Below are 22,500 nucleotides of genomic sequence, written 5' to 3'. Positions count from 1 at the left end.
TTCTGATAAATCAGTCACCCATTTTGTAACCAATAAAAACGCGGTATATCAAAACCATAGAAAGTAAAAATAATGAGTCTCTACCGCATTTGTAAGTCAGAAATATATTTGTTTCTCAAAGAAAAAAAAATAGATTGAACATGACTTTTTTTATTGTTTTTATGAAAATAAAGTTTCGAGTTTAAAAAAATTTGTTTTTTTTTACTTATTTAGTTAAAAGTCAGTTTGTGGGTGTTTTTTTTTGTTTTTTGTTTTAAATAATTTGTTTTTATGAAAGGTGAGGGTTTTTTGTTTTTTTTCAAAACTTTCTTTTTTTTTTTTAATTTTTTTAAGTATTATAAATTTCACTAACATGCTGGAGAAATGTTGGTGCTAATGCAGAGAGTGATCCGCGCTATTTTTTAAATCGTATTTCCACGTTTAATTAAAGTTTTATGATATGTTTTTTTATTCAATTGTAAGGTTAAAGTACAGAATAGGTGCAAAACACCCTCCCCTCCCCATGTTAAGAATGGCTTTTAAAATAATAACATTATTATTTCAGCACGGATCACTCTCTGTATGAGTACCGAAATGTTTAATAATTTGGTATTTTTTTAGATTAGATCCACCTCCTCAATTTTCCTCTAAATGACTACATTTAGAGGTTTTCGAGTATGCTGAATACGGAAATCGCATTGAAATTTTGCGGAAATCAGTAGTTATCAAGATATAAAAAGTTATATGATGCATTGTATTCTTTGGCGGCCATCTTTTTAAGCGCGCACGCGCCATAAACAAATGCACGCGCGTAAAAAAGATGGCCGCCAAAGATTACAATGCATAATACAACTTTTTATATCTTGATAACTACTTATTTCTGCAAAATTTCAATGCGATTTTCGTATTCAGCATACTCGAAAACCATTACAAGTCGTCATTTAAAAGAAAATTGAGGAGGTGGACCTAATCTAAAAATTTACCAATAATTTTCCATCCCGTACGCCTCCCGATACATTGCTTCATCAACATGCGACCATTTTATATCTCCCGAAGACACTTCGGTATTTAGCCAAAAAAAACAAAAAAAATGGATGACCGATTTACCAGAACGTGGTAACTAAAAAGTGAGTACCCCTTTCAAATGTTGAAATAATTTTTTTTTTTTTTCAATTTTTTTTCATAATCTGGTTAGTGTTCAATCAATAATAATCCAGTGAAAAAATTTCAAAAAACCTATCAGTATAGAAATTCGCATGGGGGTGATGGTTGTATAACTCCGCCACGTAAGTAAATAAATAAAAAATGTTACATGCACATGTGTTAGCCTTGACAGGGGGGGACTAAGGGAACGACCATTAAATAATTCTGCGGGTCGCCATGGAAATCAACGCCCAATGAGTACCAAAATAGTTTTCATGATATGAAGAAATTTTTTTTCGAAAAGTGGGTGATCACTTTTCCATGTAAATTTAAGTTAAAATGAGCACCCACATTCTGGCCACCTGAGGAAGGGGCATTTATTTCCGTGTTTATTGGCTTAAAGGTTTTTTGACAAGGCAGTTTGGTACGCGAGTGCATATTTAACAGTTTTCGTTTATGCTCACGCGTAGCATAAACAAAGGCTACGGCTGTGAAATAGAAAATAGTCCCATAGTTCAGGGGTTAATACCATGCAAAAGAAATCAAACAAAAAACTTTTTAGCCAAGAAACACACAGAAAAATTAAAAAAAAACATAACATCCATTTTTTTTCTATCGAATTCATTTGCTGTTTTTATTGAAAACTATTTTCCCCCGGATTTTTGATATAATTTTCTATTAAGGGCTGTGCGTCTCACGTTCGTATATAACAAAAAATTTTTTGTAGATTTCGGTGTGCTAAAAACGAATCTGCAAACCGTTTCCGTTGCAAAAAAATAGTTTTTATGATATGAAGAAATTACTTTTTCGAAAAGTGGGCGATCACTTTTACATGTAAATTTAACTTAAAATGAGCACCCACTTTCTAGCCACCTGAGAGAGGGGGGATTTTTTCCCATGTTTATTGGCTAAACAGCTTTCGTTTATGCTCACGCATAGCGTAAACGAAGGCTACGGCTGTGAAATGGAAAATAGTCCCAGAGTTCAGAGGTTATTACCAAACAAAAAACTTTTTAGCCAAGAAACACACAGAAAAATGCACCTCTCTCAGGTGGCCAGAAAGTGGGTGCTCATTCTAAGTTAAATTTACATTGAAAAGTGATCACCCACTTTTCGAAAAAGGAATTTCATGAATATCATGAAAACTTTCTTTTTGCTACGGAAACGGTTTGGAGATTCGTTTTTAGCACACCAAAATCTGCAATAAAATATTTCGTTATATACGAACGTTAAACGGGCTTTAAAGTAAAATAATACCGGATTTTTTGGAGCAGATTTGCCGTTTAGTTGTACAAATATCCTCAAACCAGGTAATCACTAAAAGGGACTTTTAAAAGTCGTCACCTGTATCGAGCAAAAGTTTAAAACCACCGATTATATGCCAGCCTACGTCATGATAACATATATTGAGTGAGTTCCTAACACTATTTTGTATAGTTTTTTAGTTTAAACTGATTTTCCCAAAATTTCCCCAAACTTAACGTGTTCGATACAGTCTGCCGCCATTTGTATTTTTCAGATATACCGATAAACATTGAATGTTTTTGAACCGATTATACATTACATAAAAACACTAAAATCTTATCCAGTTAGGTAGAACATTTACTTTTCTTGCCTTTGATAACATTTATTTGTTATATATTTATTTTTTGACAACTTTTTTGTATCTGTGTTTAGTAATATGAACCCTTTTCATTTAATGTAACGTTTAGTCGGCTTGAAAAACAGTGTTTATCAGGGTATTTGAAAGCTACAAATGGTGGCGGACACTGTTGATTACTTTAAGTTAGAGAAAGTGAGTTAAAACTAAAAAACTATACAAAATATTGGCAGAAACCCACCGATTATGCCAGCCTATGTTATGGTAACATATATTTGTTGGGTTTCAGGCACTGTTTTGTATAGTTTTTAGTTTTCAACTTACTTTCCCAAATATAACGTATTCAACAGAGTCTGCGACCATTTCTGTTTTTCGAGCCGATTAAACATTTTACATTACATAAAAACACTAAACAATTATCCAGTTAGGTAGAAAAGTAACTTACCTTACCTTTGCTTTCATTTATTTGTTTTTGGACAACTTTTTCGAATCTGTGTATAGTAACCCCCCCCCCCCATCAACCAAATATTAATTACTAACTCACATTTTTGTATACAGAAAACAACACCAAAAAAAACATTTAGCGTTTCAACATTTTTGCTACGTTCGGCTTCATCCACTGATTGTTGGTCGAGTCCAAACCATGAATGATTGACAGAAACTCCCGAGGATCCAGATCAAATTTTGCAAGAGTACCATTTTTTTTCATTTTCGTTTTCTTTTTCACTTTTTGGAGTGGATTGCTGTACTAAGAATATAAGAAACATGCATTTTTCTCTTTTTATTAAATTTTTACATTACACCAAATTGAGCCACTGCAACGCATGGTAGGGTACAGCTAGTATATATATATATATATATATATATATATATATATATATATAGTAAGTTATAAAATATATATGGCGATTAAGCTACCCTGAATATTCTGTGTTTCATCCACTCTAGGACTCTTCAGGCTTATGCTATATCTATATATATATATATATATATATATTGGTGGACACACTTATATATTTTGTTTTGAACAAACAAATAATTATTACCAATACAATATATATATATATATATATATATATATATATATATATATATATATATATATATATATATATCTTATTCCTCTATTATGGTGTGTTAAAATAAAAGTGATGTTTATAATTCTCTTGGATTGTCCACAAAAATAAAAACTTGCAATAAAAAGATTTTGTTATTCATTCGAAATTCTCAGCTGCAACGATTCACTCAATTCTTTGCGGCTCAATTTAATGTTTGGTTATTGTCTGCTAACAAGATTTGAAAAAAAATTTTAATGGAAATTCTTTCAAGATATTTTGTAGGTTAATTTTAAATAAACAGAAGCATAAATATATAGGGATCAACAAGGTACGACATTTTTTTTAGCCAACAAGTATAACATTCTGTTTTTTTTTTTTTTTTCTTTGAAAGAATCAATTCAGTTGTCAGCATTGATTCCCAGCAGTTCTTTCTAGAATCGAATACTTATAGGTGAGACTGTTGAAGATTGCCTGTGGAACAATGTGTGAGAAACCGTTTCGGGAGAACCTTGTGAAAACCAATATCATTTTTCTCTGGTGAGTCACGATTGGCATTATTTCCCGACGGTGGAAGCGTATAGGTAGGAGGCTCCTTTAACAAGAGTTTAATTTTAAGATTGCAGTAAATGCTGAAACACAGTTATGGTATGGGATACAATTTGGAGTGATGGTTGCTCAGACCTGGTGGAGGGCAAAGGAAACATTAATTTTGCTAAATATGCTTCAATATTACATGTAGGGCTCCTACCAATATTCACAAGTGGTAAATGAACCTAGTTAACTCCCTATTTATAGAAAGCAAAGTCCACTGTCACTCTTTTAGGGCGACACAACATTGGTTGAGTCCAAATGGGATTAACAAACTTCCATGGCCAAGTCTTTGAATTTGGGGCTCTTATGACAAACTTATCCTTTATCAGATGTGCGCTTGCCCTCATGGGGAGGCGAACACACATCTCAGTGAGTGCACATTTTAAAGATTGTTGCTGTCAGCGCATGGAGATTGACAGTTGGTTACAAAACTCGGTTGTATCAAAATAATCCGAGGCCCCAGGTGCCCAAAAAGTCAGCCTTGTATGCTGACATCTGAAACAAAACGTGCATTAAAATGCATATTTCTTTCTGTCTGTCTCTCTGTCTCTCTGTATGCCTCTCTCTCTCTCTCTCTCTCTCTCTCTCTCTCTCTCCCTCCCTCTTCCTTTTCACTCTCTTTCATTGAAGAAAGAGTGGATAATTGAATTGTATTGTAAAATAGAGTTGAAAGTTGAATTCTGTCTATGACGGATGTTAGCAGTGGAAGCTGAGATGCTGAGCAGGCGAGCCACAAAACGACGCATGCATCGGGTCAGTTTTAATATAGTGTTAAAATAAAAGAATTATATTTTTATGAAAAATGACTTTGTTCACCATTTTGTGAAGCGTTCAAATTTCAAGTAAGCAGTTCTTGTCATGAAAAATGCTAACGATGGAAATGTTGCCCGTAAAGATAACTAGATCCACACCAGCCGACGCCATACAAACCCCTTGATGCATAGGATGTGCCTACCATTTGATCGTGTCTAACAGCCGGGGGAGCTCGTTGCCGTTCCCAGGATGTAACAACAGTTCAAGAAATGTCCCCACGACAAAGTATCTCGCCCCGGGAAACGATCGGATGACAGGCAACATCCATTTTGAAAGATGTACTTTGGAAATGAAAAGATTCAAACTTTGCATGGCCAGGTCGCTAGTCGGAGTCAGCATCAGCATAGCCATAGTCGCCACCATTTAAGTATTATTATTATTATTACTATTATTATTATTATTAGTAGTAGTAGTAGTAGTAGTAGTATGTGGTGATGTAAAGGATAAAGTCGTATGAGTCATCATTTACGCCTTTTGGACTACAGAGATTCCATGGCTGGCATTGGTTTCCCCAATTCTTTCTTAAATCTGCTAATTACAGGAGGGCCCATGTGAAGATTGCCAACATCCATAAATTAAAATTCCATTAAGTTTTGATTTTATTTGATAATATTTATGCTTAGGATATCCTTAAGTATGCATATCATTTTTAGTTCTATGTTCTTTATCTGATCCGAGAACTTGTTTCACAAAATTCTATTTCTTTGTTTAAACAAAATGTTCACTTGTTTAATAGATTTAGTTTTTTGGAAATTTGATTTTACAGTAACTTTCCAGATTAAGTAGAAATATATTGAAATTTCCACGATAGTTAGGACTGTCTCTTCTTTTTAGTAAAGTAGCTCATCCTAATTTTTCCAGATTTCATCTTGTAACTGCAATATTTTACTCTTTCAAGTTTTGTGCCTTTTTTGAGTGCATTCTGATTTCAATATTACATTCACACATGGCAAATGAACAACAGAGTTTGAGCTCTCTCTCTCTTCAGCCGGGCTGACGTAGTCTCCTGTGGCAAGCAAAAGTGGACTCTTGGGGTTATCTGTGTTCTAACTTGATCTAAGGATTATGAATACATCCTGGTTTCTCCACACAAGAATATGATTTAGCTGGTGTAAGCCATAAATACGGATGGCTATAGCAACCCGGGATCGTGCACAGAACAATGTCCCGATCTAAAAGAAGAGTAAAGTAGTTCACCCTAATTTTATAATCTCACTTTGTAAAATTTACACTATTTAAAGTTTTGTCATTCTTTTTTGTGCGTTCCCATCTGAATATTATATTCACACATAGTAAGTATGCAACAGTCTCATCTCTCTCTCTCTCTCTCTCTCTCTCTCTCTCTCTCTCTCTCTCTAGCCCAACTGACGTAGTGCTTTATGGTAAGCAAAAGCAGAGCCTCGAGGCTATCCGTGCTACCACGTTTATTAAGAATTGTGTTGGAGAGTATGGGGATATCTACATTTCATCCACAGATCTTATTAAAGCCTTTTTATATCTTCCTATAACTCTAGTCTTTTACCCTTTTGATCGGCTTTGCTGCTCTTCTTTGTACGCACCCCATTCTCTATATTACATTCCACTTAGAGGAGGGGGGGCACATGAATGTTGCCAACATCCATAAGTGAGAGTGGTGCGGTGAAACTTCGCACAATTAGTCTATATAACATTTTTGGTAATACACATAAAACGAGACCCTAAGTTTCAAAGATGGCGGCAGGTCTGTCAATTGAGTTATGGAAGCACAAAATTGATACAATACTTTCGCTATTCTTCAAAACTGCTTACTTATATATTTGAACAAGATATTAAGATATTTTTTGTTAATATATTTTTCTAATTTTTTTTAATGTACTATATTTAAATATACTTTATTTACATATACTTTATTTAAATGTACTTTATTTAAATGTACTTTATTTAAATGTACTTTATTTAAATATACTTTATTTAAATATACTTTATTTGAATATACATTATTTAAATATACATTATTTAAATATACTTTATTTAAATATACATTATTTAAATATACTTTATTTAAATATACTTTATTTAAATATACTTTATTTAAATGTACTTTATTTAAATATACTTTATTTAAATATACATTATTTAAATAGACTTTATTTAAATAGACTTTATTTAAATAGACTTTATTTAAACCTGTGCAGTCTATTACGATCATCGCCGATTTAAAAAATATATTATTTTTATAGTTAACTATATTTTACGTTTATTTTTTCACCCTCTTTAAACTAAAAATATATAAAAATATTTAAGTTTTCTTTATCAATAGATTTTGTGTTTTTTAATCGCATATCTTTTTCAAATAACTGTGTTTATATTTTGTCAAACTGTTCAGATATTTTTATGCGATTAAAACGCACAAAATCAATTGGTAAAGAAAGCGAGCATATTTTTATATTTTTTTATTATAAGGGGGGGTGAACAAATAAGCGTAAAATATAGTTAACTCTCAAAAGTATTATTTTTTTTTTAACTCGGCGACGATCGTAATAGACTGTGCAGGTTTAATAAAGTATATTTAAATATAGTACATAAAAAAAAAAAAACGTAAATATATTAGAAAAAATATATTAACAAAAAAAATCTTAATATTTTTGCCCAACTATAGAAGTAAGCAATTTAGAAGAATAGTGAAAGTATTGTATCAATTCTGTGCTTCCATAACTCAATTGACAGACCTGCCGCCATCTTTGAAACTTAGGGTCTCGTTTTATGCACCATTACAATTTTTTCCAATAATTATGGTGGGTTAACCGATTAAGCCTCCAAATCTATGCTCTCTCTCTCTCTCTCTCTCTCTCTCTCTCTCTCTCTCTCTCTCTCTCTCTCTCTCTCTCTCTCTCTCACTGACAAACAGTCGATTGCTGGTTAAAACCAGAAAGGCGTCAATCTTTCTGCTTTCCTTTTACTTTAAAAGCCTCTTCATTCGGACTGCTAGACTTTGAAATTCCCTCCCTGTTTTCTGCTTCCCTAACTGTACTGACATGCAGCAGGTTAAACATAATCTAAACCGACATTTTACATCACCAGGAGTCGCATCTTCCGTTCGGTGCTGATTGTGAACCTACATGACTTATTTTTCGCCATTCTTTCCGATCCAGGGCAAGTTGGTTGCTGGACGCCGAACTGTTGAGAGATGTCCATTCAAAAACATTTTTCTCTCCACCTTCTCCTTGGCTTTCCCCTGCCTCTTTTACCTTCTAACATACCCTCAAAGCATAACTTTGACAGGTCAGTGGTTGATCGTTTGACATGGTCAAAAAGTTTAAGGGTTTTACTTTTGATTTTAGCAAATAGAGGGGATAGGGAAGTAGTTTGACAGAAGATGGATATTTTGTTGTTGTTTTTTTTTCGATCAGACGATATCCAGTAATGAAACGCCTTACGTGATTTTGAAACACCTCAATACGATTGGCTGGTTGTTTAGTCCATGCATTACAATCAAGTTCATATAAAACTGTCGGGATGACATAAATTAAACGAACTTTTAATTTAACAGTTATTGGCATCCTTTTTGATTTTAGAATGATGCTGTGTTTTTGAAAAAAACAATTCTGTGTTTTAACGTCGTCTAGCGATAACTGGAGAAAGTCAGTGTATGCCCTAAATAAACGAACTGAGTGACCTGTTTAATGGGTTTACTGTGAATAGTCATGTTTAGATTAATCTGTGATTTAGCTGTAGACATACATTCAGTTTTCTCTTGGTTTATTTCTAATCCTATCTCCTTTGCATTCTTTGCTAAAACATAATCATTTTTGCATAGTTCCTCGTAAACATGGTACTTAATAGTAGCACTTTGTATACAAGTGACAACACGCCTTGTTTATGGTGAACAAGAGTAAAAAGAAAGTTTGCAAGATTTTTTTTCTCATGCTTAAGCTTGAACTCGCTTTTTTGTTGATCTGTCATCAAGTCGCATTTTTATCATGCTTAAGTTTTAAATAACATTTTTGTTGGTCTATCAGGCTTAAGTTTAAAATATCATTTCTGTTTCGTTATCACGCTAAAGTACGAAATAACATTTATTGTCAGTTCGTCTTGCTTTAGTTTTAAATAACATTTTCGTTGGTCTGTCATGCTTTAGTTTGAAATAACATTTTCGTTGGTCTGTCATGCTTTAGTTTGAAATAACATTTTTGTTGGTCTGTCATGCTTTAGTTTTAAATAACATTTTTGTTGGTCTGTCATGCTTTAGTTTTAGATAACATTTTCGTTGGTCTGTCATGCTTTAGTTTGAAATAACATTTTCGTTGGTCTGTCATGCTTTAGTTTGAAATAACATTTTTGTTGGTCTGTCATGCTTTAGTTTGAAATAACATTTTCGTTGGTCTGTCATGCTTTAGTTTGAAATAACATTTTCGTTGGTCTGTCATGCTTTAGTTTTAAATAATATTTTTGTTGGTCTGTCATGCTTTAGTTTTAAATAACATTTTCGTTGGTCTGTCATGCTTTAGTTTGAAATAACATTTTTGTTGGTCTGTCATGCTTTAGTTTTAAATAACATTTTTGTTGGTCTGTCATGCTTTAGTTTTAAATAACATTTTCGTTGGTCTGTCATGCTTTAGTTTGAAATAACATTTTTGTTGGTCTGTCATGCTTTAGTTTTAAATAACATTTTCGTTGGTCTGTCATGCTTTAGTTTTAAATAACATTTTCGTTGGTCTGTCATGCTTTAGTTTTAAATAACATTTTCGTTGGTCTGTCATGCTTTAGTTTTAAATAACATTTTCGTTGGTCTATCATGCTTTAGTTTGAAATAACATTTTCGTTGGTCTGTCATGCTTTAGTTTTAAATAACATTTTTGTTGGTCTGTCATGCTTTAGTTTTAAATAACATTTTCGTTGGTCTGTCATGCTTTAGTTTTAAATAACATTTTCGTTGGTCTGTCATGCTTTAGTTTTAAATAACATTTTTGTTGGTTTGTCATGCTTTAGTTTTAAATAACATTTTTGTTGGTCTGTCATGCTTTAGTTTTAAATAACATTTTCGTTGGTCTGTCATGCTTTAGTTTTAAATAACATTTTCGTTGGTCTATCATGCTTTAGTTTGAAATAACATTTTTGTTGGTCTGTCATGCTTTAGTTTTAAATAACATTTTCGTTGGTCTATCATGCTTTAGTTTTAAATAACATTTTCGTTGGTCTGTCATGCTTTAGTTTGGAATAACATTTTCGTTGGTCTGTCATTCTTTGACTTTGTTCATCTGTCATGTTTCTTAAATATAAAACTATCTTTTTCGTTCATCTTTCAAAAGCTTGAAACAATATGTTTACGTTTTGACTGGCGTTTCAATTCAGACGAAATTGCTGCATCTTTAAAAAAAAAAAAAAAATTCCATTGTTTATTCGCAAATAAAAGCAATGCGAATGCGCATCCTCATCTCTTGGTTAACCAAGAAGAAAGTCAATAATGTAGATAAAATGGAATTGATCTAATCCAGTCGTTCGAATTAGAAGCTCTCAGCTGTGATGGAATGCTCAATTCTCTCGGGTCTTTTTTTTTTTGGCGTGAATTTTGTTTTGTTGGCAGCAAGGATAATCAATAGTTAAATGGAGAGTTCCGTGAACGAATTCCATGAAAATATTTATTCATTTCTGTAAGTGTATTCGCTTATTTCTTCGAGGTTTAATGGGCAGATGATGAAATTGGCTATCTTGGATATGATTTGGTAAGAGAAGGATTGAAGACAAGAAAGAAAGGAAGAAAAGGAGGAAGAGGGGAGGAAAATAGAAGAGGAATATGAAAAACGTGCATGAAGAGGATGAATCAGAGGATGAAGAAGAAGGAAAATTAAACAAGGAAAAAAAAGGAGAAGAAGAAGAGAAAGAAAAAGAAGAAAAAGAGGGAAGGGAAGAGAAAGAAGAAAAGGAGGAAGAAAATAGGAAGAAAAAGAAGCAGAAGAGAAAAAGACAAAAAATTCGAAGATGATGTAGAAGAAAAATTCAAACAAGAAGAAGAAGAAGAAGAAGAAGAAGAAGGCAAGAAAAACGCGAAGAAAAACTTTGAGTGACAAATTTAATATGTAGCGACAAGTTGGAAGACTGTACTTATGCTACCGTCATACTCTTTGAACCTGGCATCATTGTTGTTGATATGTTAGTGGGAATGGTTCATTTTACAAGGAAAAGGAATGTCAATACTTTCTATACAACAATTATAAATTTTAGTACTGCACACAATTAAGGATGCAAGGATGGGGATAGGAGGTCAATAGCACATTAAAATACTCCCTGCTACTTACACGGGGAAGGGGTGAGGTATTTTCCATCTCAAAGAATGTTTAATTACATCTCGGCAAACATACATTATCCTGTCGTCACATCGGATCATAAAGTTTCTAACACAGCTGCAAGGATAATAGATGAGGCGCATTTAAATGTCCGATTCATTTTTCCCTTACGCTTTCTTCGGAGGATCTGGAACGATCCGCCCTGATGTTTGAGTTTGTTTCTCCGCAGCGTCCGATTTCTAGCCGACAATTTACAATAGAAATAAAAATCAATCTCTAACTGACATGATTTCCTTTTTATTTCTTGCGCAGTGTGGCCGCATACGGAAACCATCAGATGCAGTAATGGAAATGTCTGCGGAACGGAGGATGAAATGAAGTGGGGGAAGATAAAGCTTAGGATAGATATGCCCCCCCTCCCACTCCGTTTTAATAAACCAACATTAATGGATTTTTATTGGTTCAGGAATTAAGTGCATTCACACGCAAATAGTTATTGTGAAGCAACATTAGAATGAAATTTTCTTTCTTTTTTTTCTTTTTCACCCGAAAAAAGGGGCGCTGTTTTACAATTTGTCATTGTGCAAAGGGAGACAATTCTCGTTTACTAAAAGATTCGTCCATTTTTTTTTTCATCTCATAATTTACGACGCGATATTTTTTATTCTATACTTGTAGAGGAAATGTAAACAAAGGTCATAACATTAACATTTACTTTTTAATTAAAAAAAGAAAAGAAAAATGTTGCCGCAACTTGAAACAATTGAAAAACAAATAAAAATCCGATAACCCACAAATACCACTTTTTCAATTTTGACTCCTTAGCAGCCCTTTTTCCGGATGAAATCCGATTAAAAAGTTCTCCACATGTCTGAATACCCTATATCCCAAATTTCAAGTTTTGCATGGGTTCGAATACCCTATATATTAATTTTCATGTCTGTAGACCAAAAACTGACGGAGGAGTTTGGTAGGCAGAATTTTTTAAACAAATATATATATACGCATATATTTACTATTTTTTTTACGCAAATATTATGCAAGTTTAAATCATGTAGAATATCTGCATGAATATAATTACACGTAATAGTTAACTAAAGATGATCATCCCATAAGAAAACCGAAAAAACTAATAGGGAATTAATTAAAATGAATGTTTAAAAGAATATGCAAATTAGCTAGATATTTTGCAGATGAATGCAATTCTACGAACCATATATAACAAAGTTGTATTTTCTTTTTAAATAATAGAAAAAAAAGTTTTTTAATATGAATATCAATACACACAAAAAACAAATTTATAGGAGTATATATATATATATATATATATATATATATATATATATATATATATATATATTATCGTGTAAAATCGAATGAATGCCCATTGAACTTATGTCTGGTTGCTTTCACTCTTGGGAGTGTTATCAATTTATGGTCATTGTTTCTTTCTATTATCAAGATTAAACATGTATAAGATTCTATTATATGTAGGTAGGTAGAGAGAGAGAGAGAGAGAGGGGGGAGAGTGTGAGTATGTGCGCGCATGCGTGTATATGGTTTATATGTGAACAGCAGAGTGTTATCAAAAGTGATATACATTGATGTTGTCAGAATGAATGACAGTTCTTGAGTTAGTAAATGTAGAACAGTTGAGATAGCAGGTCCAGTTCACAGGGGAAGATCAAGGAAAACACAGGAGGAAATGATGGAAATAGACGAGAGAAAGTTGAAAATTGAATATGATGGTGATTATAATGATGATTGTGATTATAATGATGATGGCGAATTAAAGGAAATTGAAAGCCTTTAAAGTGTCGAATAGAAAAGTATTTAAATTGGCTTAACTATTTCTAATTAAACTTCTTACTATTTTATTTCGTGTATTAAACTTTCAAATCCTTTTGGTTAATCTACACACACACACACACACACATACATACATACATACATACATACATACATACACACATATATATATATATACTAGCGGGGGGTGCCCGGCTTTGCCCGGGCGTAAAATACGCTTAAACATGATATTTTAATTTGTCCAGATTTCTTATAAATTATTATGGAGTCATGAATTCAAAAGTAAAGAAAAAGGTATTTAGGTGCCATCAGCTAGAATTGAAACCGAACCTGTAGCATTCAAAGTTGATGACGTTACTGCTGTGCAAACGTGACACGTATATAAACCGATTAAAAATTAAAAATATCTAAAATAACTGTACAAAATGCTTAACGATTTTTTTCAATTTTGACCCATTTTTGACCACTTAAAAGCAATTTTAACTGCCTAAAAACCCATTAAAAAACGGTCCATATCAAATACAATCACTTGAGGCCTCTAGCGCCACTCTGCAACTTTCAGTTTGAAGTTAGAAAATATGGAAACAGACAGACAGACAGACAGACAGAAATACCGACAGTTATATATATATATATATATATATATATATATATATATATATATATATAAGGCTGAACGTGTGTGTGTGTCTAGTCACGAATAGGCTCCTATATGGTTGACTATTTTAAAAAACTGATTACATATAATGATAGAAGATGTATCGAGACACAGGAATGGGTATGTTTGATCTGGCAGAACGGTGGTTCCTTAAAATTGTGAGGTCTGCGTTCGGAAATAAAAAATTAAAAAATTAAAAAAAAAACGTTTACAAGTGTTTTTTGATATAGATGTACATAATAATACTTTGATAAGTATGTTTTAACTTAAATAGGGATGGTATAATAAAATTGTGGGGTCTGCGTTCGCGCCTGGCCTCCATAGAATGGAAATAGGCACAAACTTTAATAAAGACTATTTATATCTATCTGCGTAAGTATACTTTGATAATTATGTTTCAGTTTGAAGAAATATGGTATAATAAAATTATTGGGTGTTCGTTCGCGCCTAACCTCCATAGAATGGAAATATTTCACAAAGTTTAACAAGGTTTTTTTAATATAGATCCACAGACTATTGTGATAAGTGTTTCAGTGTGAACAGTTATGGTATAATAAATTATGGGGTTTATCTATTTTATTTTTACTTTCATCATATTTTGCTTTGGTTTTGATACCTCCAAATTCGAAGCTATCTCTTTACAAGCCTTCCTTTTCATAACCTATCATACTTTCATAAATCAGTGTCCATTTTCTGTATGCTGTTTTTGAACCCAGTCAACGACGGGTATTTTTGCTAGTGTATATATATATATATATATATATATATATATATATATATATATATATATATATATAATGTATATAATTCTGTGAACCGTCCGGCCGTGCTTACTTGGATCTTGTTTTCAACGATCAGACGATTCAATCTTCTTAAAAAGGAATTACCGTGTGTGTGTATGTGTGTGTGTGTGTGTGTGTGTGTGTGTGTGTGTCCCCGCTTGGGAATATGGAGGGCGCATGCGTGACAATAGTAAAAAAAAAAAAAAAAAGGGAAAGTGGATATGAAAACAAAAGAAAAAAAAGGAGGGAAGAATTTTTTTTTTAAAGTTTTCTTTTATAAAATATCTTTTTATATGGATAATTATTTCGCGTATGGGTACGAACAAAGAACGTGGATTAATTTTCATAAGACAAACGGGAATGCGAACACAACGGATGCGGGAAATAGCGGAGTCAACACAATTCAAACAATTTGAAATAAAAATTTATTAACAGGTGGGGAAAGAAAAAATTCAAAGAAAATGAAACAGTCAAAGTACAGGTTATGGGATATTTCTAACTATTTCGAACTGAGCAAAAGTTCTGAAAATGAAAGAAAAAAATAGCGTCACGGGGGGGGGGTCTGTTATAGAGAAACGAAAAAAGTTCAAACATCAACTCAGTTTTTGTTTTGTTCTTTTTTTTTTTTCATATCTTGTTAACAACATATCTGTCGTTTCTTTGTGTGTTTCCTTGTTGTTATTCGTTTCAGTTTCAAAGATAACTTTTCCGCTTTAGGGAAACCAGGCAGCTAGGCTTTACATGGGCCAGCTCACCTTCGACCGATATATGTTTTTCGTTCGTCTCTCCAGCACATGGGGAAACGTCATGGTCAAGCGGCAAAGAAATGAGGCTGAATCTTACCAAAAAAAAACGGGGAAAGGATGTTTTCGCTTCTTTCTGTCTTGTATTTTAGTCTAAAAATAGATTTTATGAAATTCCTTTTTGTTTTCTTGACTGATGAAGTACTTTTGATAGCTGCATCCTTGCCTAAAAATAAATATGATGGCATGAACTCGTGACGTCCCTTAAGACCGACTTAGTAGCAGGATTAAAAAAATGAATCGGTAGACCTTTGCTCAGTTTAAATATTTCTGTTTATTCTACCGCTATCGCAACTAAGAAAAAAATAAGTAATGCCGAGGTATCTATCTGTGACATCAACACGTGTGTTTCTATTTCACGAAAATTTATATGGCTTATGTAAAAAAAAGAAAAAAACCTTTATCGTCGCAGTTATATTGTTACGTTGTGTGCGTATATGAATACGTTCTATAACAACGTACACGTTGAATAGTGGGTTTTATATTTTATCTGTATATTCTTGTACGTGTAAATGCGTGTATGTATATACATCGTATCATTTAGTTGATCGTCTAGTGTGTATATTTTAACATTTATGCAACAGTTCTAACAGAAAACGATTGACGTGGACGTATCGAAACAGTTGTAGACAAACAGTTCTTTTTAACAGATGTAAATAACACAACACATACCTGAATTATTTACGAACATTTATTTTCATGATTTCGGCTGACATTTTCAAAGATTACAACGTCTTTACATCTTGGCTGGCTGAGGAAATACCGTTCCTCGCGTCATGGAGAGACCAATTCCCACCTTTGAGTGATCCGTTCTCTCTGGTGTCTAGCTAACGATTGATTAGAATCTCCTCAAATCTACATCTCATGACGTGTCTTAGGCCAACAGCTGATGTAACCTCAATCTAGTTATTTGTTTATGTAAACCAAAAATCATGTTTACATCTATTTTCTATTTTCACATTCCTTTTGTAGCAATATTTTTATTTGCTATCAATCACTTTTTCCCAATCTAATTGTTTATTTTTTCTAATCATAATAATTGATCCAGCGAGCCGCCGTCGCTCAAATCAAATAATAATAATAATAATAATAATAATAATAATAATAATAATAATAATAATAATAATAATAATATTTTGACCCTTGGCCCTGTTTGCCACAGTTAACATAGATACTACGCTATGATCACAACATTACAATATTTGACGGGGTGTATTCAAACATTATCATCTCTAACATAGCCCCTTTGTTCCAACGATTGTGCCGGCCGAAATGGCAATTTCTTTTCGCGACGATTGTCATTAAAGGTTTTGACTTTCGTAAAGTCTCTCGTAGCTTGGGTGGGGAATTGTTTCACTGAACTTGTCTTACGTCTGGTACAGTTATTTGTGATCCTAACTTTTTCGCACATACCTTGCGTCTGACGCTAAGTCCGAGTGACAGCTCTATTTTCGCCCTTGTCCTCTTTACTATCGTCGTTGTCCCTCGACTTGTTTTTGCCAACATCATCATCATCATCGATGCATATATTCTCGTGAACGTCATTTGCTTAACCAATCTTCTTTCCATCACGAGAAAGCTTAGCCGTGCTGGCTTTCTTATTATCACTCGATTTGCTTTCGTGAATATTATAATCGACACGTACGGTTTTATTAGCGTTATTCATTTCACCAATTTTCCTCCTTCCGTCAAGGAAAAGTTTAACTAGGCTGCCTTTCTTTATAAACTGCTCCCTCTCAGATACTCTCTTTTTTATTATTATTATTATTATTATTATTATCAGTAGAAATAGTAGCATTGTCAGTAGTAGTAGTAGTAGTAGTAGTAGTAACGCCAGTAGTCGCAAGGTTACACACTCGTACCTTTTCCCTAGTACCTGGATGAATTTCTTTTCTCTCACCAGGATCTTCACAATTGCCTTCATTAAACTTATCATCATTGCCTCCGCCGTTGCCATTATGGACTGGCTTATTCTCCGCCGAGCGTCACGTCATGAGAAGTCTGATATTTAACGATCCCAAAGCATCGTGCGTCCCCTTTCTTAGAAACGCTAGCAATAGTAATAGTACCAGCAGCTACGTTACTTCTCTGCTTATTTCTTCTGCCATTTTGCGCAATTCCCCGCCTCTTTTCCTTTGGAGATATCTCATTAACATGACCCTCAGCTATATTACTCCAACGACAGTAATCTGACTTTCTTTCAGAACCACTAGTTCTGTCAATGCCTGCAGCGCGAACTTTTTAAAAACTTCGACAACAAGCGTATATTATTCTCAGTTTTAGCTGCTAAACTATCATTGATACTTTCAATCAGCGGGATTTCACCACGTGTCAGGTCCAACGGGTCGCTCTTCTTATTTCTTGCATCGACCGGCCCATTCCTGATCGACTCACCTTGAGTGGCGATGTTTATATCGTGTTCGCCACCGCGACGGATGCTACACAACTCTTTGCCCGAAGATTCCACTGCTGCTACGGATGCTTTCTCGTTTCCTAACGGGGTGGTTAATCATCTTATCCTCCTCATATTTTTCACTTTTTCTGTGATATTTCGCACTCATCTCATAACTGTTATCTGCCTTTATAGACAAAGTCTGTCCAATCGGCACATCTGTCTTCGTTACCACCTTCAAAGGTAAGATTACTTCTTTTTTCGTGACCAACACGCTTCTACATAACGCTAAAATATTACCTGCTATTCTTTTCTTTTTTTTTTACATGGTAGTCACCACTTATCAAGGGCCGGAGGCCACTCGGGGATAAGGGTTATTGCGTGTATAGTAATCTATGGGATAATATCGTAGTAATCGCTAGTAATGGAGATTTGATGATTTAAGTGTCTTACTTAAGGGGGGCGGTTTATCAGGAACTTGTTTATGTTGGACTTGAAACCATCCAAGTTGCAGTCAGGTGGGAAACAGGCAAACGAAAGAGAGTTCCACATGCGTGCACTTCTAAGAAAGAAGCTTTGTTCATGGAATCTACGTTTTGATTTAGGCACAGATAAAGAGTGGGGAAAATTATTGACAGTGGTTTTAGCTAGACGGGTGTTTTTCGTGAAAGATTGGCGAGGGGGGACCAGAGATTGGAGCTCAGACGAGCACTTGCCATGGAAATAACGATAAGACTAGTTAGGGTGGGAAGTTGGTACAACAATTCGTAAACATATTCTTTCATTATCTCGTTCATTTCTTTAGTGCTAGTCTCCTGTTTCATTTTGTCTATGTCTTAGCGCGGATCTTCTTTTCCGTGTTTGGCACTAATACAGCTTCGTCTGTCTCAACACGTGGAGATTCCAGGCCTGTATTGGCTGGTGCCTCCATACAGCCTTAGTCGGTTAAATTTCCACACATATCCGCAGTTGATAAGCCTGCTGCAAAATCTACTTCTACACTACACGGAGTGTCTGCCTCCATTTTGGCATCAATGCCTGACCAAGATGAGCAAACTGCCTTATCCGTTGTGCCACTATATCTTAGTGCCACGGTTTCTAACACACTCTACAGCATGGCCGGGTGGTGATTTGGCCATAAGCGTAGAGATACACAGAAATGCAATCCCAGAATTCCCTTTCTAGATAGATCTCTTTTGCGTCTGGACGGCATGGGATGAGCACGCATGTTTCTGTCTCTCCGTAAACGAGAGGGGGTGCCCCCTCCCCCATCAGTACTACTTAAGCATAGTTAGTTTAATAAATGTAGGATATGTAAAGTATAAATTGTTTTTGTAATATATATTTTTGTATAATAAATAGTTAATTATATTTCATAAATATTACGATCGTGTCTTGTTGTGTGTTTTATTGAGTCTGCCATGAATGCCTCCATCAAACAACGAAGCGGTCCGGAGGACGAAGAAAGATTCCAACCAGAATGCCACCAGGGTGAAGAGTTCATCTTGAGAGAATAAAGAAGCCACACCCACATGCAACATCTCAGGTACGATTTTTTTCTTGATACACAGACCCTAATGACTGGCCATCTTTACGTCTTCCCGAGACCGTTTTTAAGACAATTAGTGTAACACGTGAAGCCAGTCACACGCCAGTGACCGGTCGGTCGTGTTATACCGTTTCTAAGGCCCGGAGGCCACTCGAAAATAAGGGTTATAGAGTGTACAGAAGTCAATAGGATAATATTGTAATAATCGTTGGTGATGGAAATTTGGTAAATTGGATTACTTAAGGGGGCGGCTCATCAAGAATTTGTTTATGTTGAACTTGAAGACAACCAAGTTGTAATCAGCTGGGAAACAGGCAAATGGAAGAGAGTTCCACAGGCGTGCCGTTCTAAGAAAGAAGCTTTGTTCATGGAATCTACGTTTGGATTTAGACACAGATAAAGAGTGGGGAAGAGTATTGACAGTGATTTCAGCTAGACGAGTGTTTTTCATGAAAGATTGGCGAGGGGTGACCAGAGATTGGAGATTGGCAGGGGGGGGCAGAGACTTAGTTACGACAGGAAAACACTACAGACTGAACGTAAAACCAGACACGAGAACGTATGATTTAGTCGGGATGGTAGCAGACTACCGTTTCAAGAACTCCATGATAAACGAAGACGAGAAATCCCACGAGAATATAATTTTTATTCGCGTAATGTATTCTTAAACCTATTCTCCGTTTTCATATCTTTGACTAGACCCTTTTCTGGTACCGGTCTGTGAACTGCGCATGGTGTGCTTATTTTAGGCTGTTCCCTGACTATTTTCTTTATATATGGAAAACTGGTATAGCTGCCGTTTTCAATTTTGTCTATTTCTAATCGGCATTCATTTTCTTTTTCTCTTCTACTGGTTGTCTGAGCTGGCATTAAATTCGTCTTATTTCCATATCTAGCTTACGCCCAATCTTACCCCCCATCTCCTCGGCTTTTTGGCTGAGATCAAAGTGTAGTATCTGCCTAAGTTTTTTGTTCATGTTTATTTTTGTCTGGATGAAAGATTTAATATCTCAAAGTGTAGTATCTGTTCCCGCAGATTCTGCACTTTGTGACCATTGGTTGTTGGTCTATGTAGGAGCAACCCTATATATACCCTCCCCTTCCTCTCCCTCTCCCCTTTCCCCTTCATTCCATATAAAAACCGACCTTGTGTCACATTTTGCTTACGTGAAGAAGCAAATAAATACCTACTTGTGGGATTTCTCTCAACTTTTTTATCGTCTCCGTCTATCATGGAGTTCTTGAAAAGGTAGTCTGTTACCATCCCGACTAAATCATAAGTTCTCGTGTCTGGTTTTACGTTCAGTCCGTAGTGTTTTCTTACCGTAACTAAGTAATCTTTGGCTGGCTTGCATAGTCCGTCAACTGTTGGAGATTCTATCTGCTTTTGTCCCAAAGTTCTTATTCTGACTTTTAAGGTATTCAGCTACTATTGGAATTAATTGTGCTTTCCGAAGAACAGGCATAACATTTAGTCCGGAGTGCCTACCTACCATTAAAATATCGTCTTTGATTAATTTGTGTAGGCCCTCGCACGTGGACGACTTTAGAAATTATTCTACCTTCGACATTTTCTTATCCCTAAATTTTAAAACTCCGACATTTCCCGCCTGTGTTCGTCTGTCCCGTGTGTCTCATTTACAAACAAATACTTATGACTCGGAGACCCCAGTTAGGTTTTAACTCACAACTTGTTTCAAATCCTGGACGGCGATACCATTTTATTTATGCCTCCCAGCTTGGGGATACGGAGGGCGCAAGCATGACAAATGTTTTTTTTTTAAAAAAGGGGGGGGGAGAATCGGTATGAAAACAAAAGAAAAAAAAGAAGGGGAGAATTTTTTAAAGGTTTTTTTTTATAAAATATCTTTTTATACGGACAATTTTTTCGCGTAGAGTATGACTCATGTAGGGTTCCATTGGGGTACAGATTTTCTTTCTATACAGAAAGGGTGAAACAAGGAACGTGGATTAATTTTTATGAGACAAACAGGAATGCAAAAAAAAAAAAAAAAATGGTCGAACACAACGAATGCGAGAAATAAGGAAGTCAGCACAAGTCCAAGAATTTCTAACAATAAAACAAATTTATTAACAGGTGAGAAAAAAAAAAATACAAAGAAATGAAACCTTCGAAATACGTGATATGAAATATTTCTAACTAGCAAAAGTCTTGAAAAGTGAAGGTCTGTTATTTATTTATTTTTTTTTTTTTTTTACATGAGGGTCACCACTTATCAAGGTCCGGAGACCACTCAGGGATAAGGGTTATTGCGTGTACAGTAATCAATGAGATAGTATTGTAGTAATCATTAGTATTGGAGATTTGATAGGGTGTCTTACTTAATGGGCCGGTTTGTCAGGAATTTGTTTATGTTGGACTTGAAGACATCCAAGTTGTAGTCAGGTGGGAAACAGATCAACGAAAGAGAGTTCCACAATCATGCACTTCTGAGAAAGAAGCTCTGCTCATGGAATCTACGTTTGGATGTAGGCACAGATAAAGAGTGGGGAAAATTATTGACAGTAGTTTCAGCCAGACGGGTGTTTATCGTGAAAGATTGGCGAGGGGGGACGAGAAATTAGAGAGACGAGGAAAGTTCAAACATCAACTCATAGTTTTTATTTTGTTCTTTTTTTTCATATATTTTGTTCACAACGTATCTATCGTTCTGTATTTATCGTTTCTTTTCAATAAATCAAGTTTTCTAATCAATTTTTTTTTTAGATTAAGCGGCCCACTTAAAAGTAGCCCGACTATCTAATCTCCAACTGACACCACGACAAAATCCGATTCTTTTTCCAATAAGATGGCGCTATATGCCATACGCCCCACAGATTACTGACACGAGTTCATGACATGTTTACGGAAGAAAGAACAATAAGCAAAGGATTATGGCCACCACGTTCCCCGGACTTGTCATCATGTGATTTTTATCTTTGTGGGACTTTAAAACAAAAGTTTATGCAAATAATCCTTACAATCTAGACCAAATAAAGGAAAACATTACAAACGCTATCAGGAGAATCACCAGAGGAAATCTAAAGGCAGTATCTGTA

General features: G+C 34.6%; 2 protein-coding genes and 1 pseudogene across 12 annotated transcripts in view; 2 read left to right on the top strand and 1 right to left on the bottom strand.

Moving 5' to 3' along the window:
* LOC145255614 (pleckstrin homology domain-containing family H member 2-like) overlaps positions 1-22,500 on the bottom strand; it is a 1,732,783-nt gene that overhangs the window by 1,414,675 nt on the left and 295,608 nt on the right. The gene's annotated exons all lie outside the window — the stretch shown is intronic.
* Positions 1-22,500, top strand: part of LOC145255616 (histone-lysine N-methyltransferase SETMAR-like) — a 252,289-nt gene that overhangs the window by 10,797 nt on the left and 218,992 nt on the right. The window lies entirely within an intron of this gene.
* LOC145255948 (U2 spliceosomal RNA) lies at positions 20,357-20,492 on the top strand (annotated as a pseudogene).

The sequence above is a fragment of the Euprymna scolopes genome, chromosome 31, assembly GCF_053919585.1.
Source record: "Euprymna scolopes isolate OS-2025 chromosome 31, ASM5391958v1, whole genome shotgun sequence".
Classification (NCBI taxonomy): Eukaryota; Metazoa; Mollusca; class Cephalopoda; order Sepiida; family Sepiolidae; genus Euprymna; species Euprymna scolopes.
The sequence above is the reverse complement of the archived record's forward strand: the minus strand, read 5'-3'. Positions and strand labels throughout refer to the sequence as shown.